Below are 5,555 nucleotides of genomic sequence, written 5' to 3'. Positions count from 1 at the left end.
AATGCTATTTTTAAATACAAAAAAGTATAAATTTATAAACCTAGTAAGTAAAATGTAAATTAAAATAAATGTTAAAACTGTATTATTATTCAAATATGAATTATTAGCAAATAATAATAAAGCTTTAAAAGTAGTAGCCTAAACATTTCATTAAAATAAAGAAAACTTGTCATAAATAGAGATAAAATATTACTTGACCTTTTTTGAAAAGTGTGATCTTAAAAAAACAAAGTGTGTTAATGTTGTCATTGTTAAGCATATTTTGTGCAAGTTTCCTCCAGCTGCTGAAAAGACTGTCTTTGAATCTACACTAGCAAAGGGAATGGTGAGCAGAGAGAAATCAACTAACTCCAAATATTTTCCATCTTCATGAGCATGAGAAGATCTTGAACACCATTTGTATCTTGTTGTTCTTCAACAAAAGATTCAAAGATTGTACCTTTCTATAGAAAGCGAGCTATAGATTGTTTCCAAAAAAGCCTTTCTGACTTAACCTTTGTCTCCCTTCATTTCATCATGAAGAGATTAAGATTCCAATTCAGTTCCTAGGATCATTTTTTGTTCTGTTATACTGGTATTCCTCTTGTTCAGAAAGTTTTGATTAAAGAACAGACTATTCTCACAATAGAAATTTTCAAAATTGTTATTTTCACTCCCTCCTCTTCAGGGCTATGGAGTCTGTAAACATAAGAAAAAATTAAACCAAAGTGTTTTTTCTATTGTCTCACTCAACAGCAACCAACATAGAAGACTTCCATGTTGGCCGGAGTGATGGCTCACACTTATAATCCCAGCAATTTGGGAGGCCAAGGCAAGAGGAAAGAGTCAGTACAAATATTTTAAAACTTAGCCAAGAATGATGGTATATACCTGTGATCCCAGCTACTCAGGAGGCTGAGGTGGTGAGGTGGGAGGATCACTTGAGCCCAGGAGGTTGAGGCTGCAGTGAGCCATGTTTGCACCACTGCACTCCAGTCTGGGGGACAGAGTAAGACCCTGCCTCAGAAAAAAAAAAAAAAAAAAAAAGACCTCTGTGACCCCTGGTCACCAAGAAGTATCTGGAGATTTCTCCCCACCAACAACCAATCCATCAGTTCTTCAGCAGACACCAGCTGAGTGTCCCCCATTTCAATTCTGACAACATCTGGAGATAGGATCAGATCCCACAGGCTTAGGGCTCAGTTCCATAAGACTACTCCCCATTTCTCAAGCCAACCGCAAGCTCTGGGTTGTTTTACCTGTGCTTCTAACCCACTGGCTATAAATCCAGGTTCCCACAACCACCTCCTCGAGTTTGACACATTTTCTAAAACAGCTCGTTATAACCCAGGGAAACACTTCCATTAGTTTATTTTAAAGAGTATTACAAGGGATACAGATGAAGACATGCATGGAGAAAGGCATGTGGGAAGGGGCGCGGCACTTTTCTGCCCTCTCTGGGGATGCCACCCTCTAAGAACTTCCTCATGTTTAGCTATTCAGAAGCTCTCCATACCCTGTCCTTTAGGGATTTTATGAAAGTTTAATCACAGCCGGGTGTGGTGGCTCATGCCTATTATCCCAGCATTCTGGGAGCCCGAGGCGAGTTGATCACCTGAGGTCAGGAATTCAAGACCAGCCTGGCCAACATGGTGAAACCCCGTCTCTACTAAAAATACAAAAATTAGGCAGGTGTGGTGACATGCACCTGTAATCCCAGCTACTCAGGAGGCCTGAGGTATGAGAATCGCTTGAACCCAGGAGGCAGAGGTTGCAGTGAGCTGAGATGGCACCACTGCACTCCAGCCTGAACGACAGAGTGAGAGTCCATCAAAAAAAGAAAGAAAGAACGAAAGAAAGAACAAAAGAAAGAGAAAGAGAGAGAGAGAGAGAGAGAAAGAAAGAAAGAAAGAAAGAAAGAAAGAAAGAAAGAAAACATAGGCATGATTGATTAAATTATTGACCATTGATCAACTTTACCTTCAGCCCCTCCCTCCTTCCTGGAGGTTATGGGATGGAGAAGAAAGTTCCAACCTTCTAATCCTGCCTTGGTCTTTCCAGTGACCAGCACCTAACCTGAAGCTACCTAAGAGGCTACCAGCCACCAGTCATCTCATTAGCATTCAAAAAGACACTTATTCCAAGGATTTTAGTTGTATGCCAAGAAACTGGAGGGGGAAAATCAAACATATATATCACAATATCACAGGAGACAAGTGAAGAATTTACTTCATTCAAAACTTTAATGTAGTGTAAAATAGATCTCTATTTTGTTTAAACCACTGGTATTTTGAGTCTCTGCTATACATAGCCAATCCTATTATAGAAAATTCAATAAAAGATATGCAAGGTGCATGGATAAAATTATAAAGCTGTATTGAAAGACATTAACTTGCACCTAAATACTATCTTACCACCCATTTCCTTCTGTGACTTACTTTTGTCAATCAATGTAATTTTTTTTCACATTTTTCTGTTGACATGTGCATATTGGGAGCTGTGCCCTGGAGGGTGTCACACACAGAAACAAGGAGAAAAACACAATGGGGTTCCCTGCAGCATTGCTTGTATAAAATTAAATTGGGCACAGTTTGAGTGTCCATAAATATAATTAAAAATTCAATATTACATAAAAAGTAAAATATTCCCAAAGTTATCCTACAAATGCAATAAAATGCTAATTACCATTCATGAGTGTTTTTTAGTAAAACTCAACAAGCTAACTCTAAAATGTACAGGGAAATTAAGAATAGACAAGACAGTTTTAAAAAATAAAATAAAAGAGAAAATTGGAGATATTGTGCTTCCAAATATGAAGACTTATAAAGCTATAGTAACTAAGATGCATGAAATTGAGACAGGAATAACAGAAAAGTCAAAGTTAGACTAGACATACAAGAAAGCCTCATGTTGACAGATAAGGCACTGCAGATCAGTCATTACAGGATGGCCTATCAATAATTGGTGCTGGGATAATTTGTAATACATCTGGGTGGAATAACTCAATATTGTAACTTGTTGATTCTACCCAAATTATTCTATAAATTTAATGCAATTTTAATTAAGATTCTAATAGGAATATACAGGCATGTTTTTCTTAAAGAATACACATATTCATACACACACACCCATATATGCATACACACCCTCCAAACTGTAAAGGAAAAGACTGATAAATTTAGCTATATGAAAATTTAAAATGTCTTTACAATAAAAGTAAATATAAATAAAATATGGTGGGGTGTGATAGTTCACGCCTGTAATCCCAGCACTTTGGGAGGCCGAGGTGGGTGGAGCTCAGGAGTTTGAGACCAGCCTGGCCAACATGGTAAAACCCCGTCTCTGCTAAAAATACAAAAATTAGCCTGGTATGGCAGCACACACCTGTAATCCCAGCTACTTGGGAGACTGAGGCAGGAGAATCGCTTGAACCTGGGAGGCGCAGGTTGCAGTGAACTGAGATTGCACCACTACACTCCCGCCAGGATGACAGAGCGAGACTCTGTCCAAAAAAAGAAAAAATTAAAATAAGAAAAAATAAAAATATATATACAAATAAAATAGACTAGCCAAAAATTGGAAGAAAATACTTAATATACATAAACAAATGATTGCTGTATAAATAGAAATTCTGCAATCAATAGTAAAAGATAAGCAACAAATAAAAAACTATACAAAACATAAAAGAGAGGATAAAACAAAAAAAATATATTAAAAGATACTCAACCTCATTATTAACCAGGGAAATGAAAATTACAACAATAAAAGTCCATTGCAGCCATGATATTGGTAAAAATTTTAAAGGATGATCTAACAAAATGTTCACTACTTGGTCATTAAATGTCACATACTCTCCTATAATCTCTACTGGATCACATAAAAAAATCTAAATAGCAAAGAGTAAAAATACTGCACTTTCAGGATGCAGAGGTAAATTAATCAGCTTCTATGATTTCATTATTAAGAAGAAATGATAAAATGTTAAACCAACTGTCCAATTAAGAAAGTTAGAGAAAATATCAAACAAACAGGAAAACAGAAAAAACAAAATAATGAAAAAGTAATGCACAATCTAGTAATTGCCATATAGACAAACAAAATTGATAAATCCAAAGATAGTTGGAAGGAGAGGGGAAAACCAATAATAAAATCATAAAATCAGTTACAAAATCTGAAAATTTCAATACAAAAAAGGAAAACTCAAAAGAATAAAATTAGAAATGAAAGAAGGGATATATCTGAATACTTTTTAATCCTAATGAGGTAAATTGGTTTCTTAGAAAATAAAAATTGCCAAGACAGACTTAAGAAGTATTAATATTACAAGCAAGAATTAACCAAACGAGTGTTATTAAAGAACTATCTCCAAAAATAGTTCTAGGGCCAATGAATATTACTGAAAAGTGCAGGCAGACTTTCACAGACTTAATATTTTCCATACTATATAAACTGTTCAAGGACTGAAATGCTATCCAACCCATTTGAGACAGCTAGCAATAATCCTGATATAAGATAAACAGAGCAGAGTTTATAAAGATAAATCTCAGATTATTGAAGGTGCATTATTAATCAGATGTGTCTATTCTGTTGGAAAAGAATAAATCTATCTGGGTGAGTTAATAGAAATATGAATGCATGAAGTTGATGGATTCACAGGAATATGTATAAGCCATCAAGGCCTTGTGATGAAAAGTCAAAGTTAGGAGACAGAATACATCAAATATTTACATTCTTGCAAACATAAAAAATGAAGTGAGCAAAAAGCACAGAAAGACTTCACTAAACGAGACTAAAAGAGGTTGAAAGGGCAATAACATGCTGGAGAAGATGTGGAGAAAAGGGAACCCTTGTACACTGTTGGTGGAAATGTAAATTAGTATAACCACTATGAGAACAGTTCGGAGGTTCCTCAAAAAATTAAAAATAGAGCTACCACGATAGTCAGCAATCCCACTCCTAGGTATATACTCAAAAGAAAGGAAAATATTGAAGAGCTATCTGCACTCCCATGTTTATTGCAACACTATTCACAATAGCCAAGATTTGGAAGCAATCTAATGTTCATCAACAGATGAATGGATAAAGAAAATGTGGTACATATGCACCACAGAGTGCTATTCCGCCATAAAAAAGAATAACAACTTGCATTTTGCAACAACATGGATGAAAATGAAGGTCATTACGTTAAGTAAAGTAAGCCAAGTACAGAAAGACCAGCTTTGCATGTTCTCACTTATTTGTGGGAGCTGCAAATTAAAGCAACTGAGGCCAGGCACATTGGCTCACGCCTGTAATCCCAACACTTTGAAAGGCCAAGGCAAGCTGATCAGTTGAACGCAGCATCTCGAGACCCGCCTGGGCAACATAATGAGAGCCTGTCTCTACTTTAAAATAATAAATAAACAAAACAATTGAACTCATGGAGATAGAAAGTAGAAGGATGGCTACTAGAGGCTGTGAAAAGTAGTGTGGGCAGGTGGGGCAGGGGAGTGGGGATGGTTAAGGCATACAAAAAATAGTAGGAAAGAATGAATAAGACCTAGTCCTTGCTAGCACAACAGGGTGACTACAGTGAA

Source organism: Rhinopithecus bieti, unplaced genomic scaffold (assembly GCF_001698545.2).
Source record: "Rhinopithecus bieti isolate Rb0 unplaced genomic scaffold, ASM169854v2 scaffold_1103, whole genome shotgun sequence".
In the NCBI taxonomy this organism is placed as follows: Eukaryota; Metazoa; Chordata; class Mammalia; order Primates; family Cercopithecidae; genus Rhinopithecus; species Rhinopithecus bieti.
The sequence above is the reverse complement of the archived record's forward strand: the minus strand, read 5'-3'. Positions refer to the sequence as shown.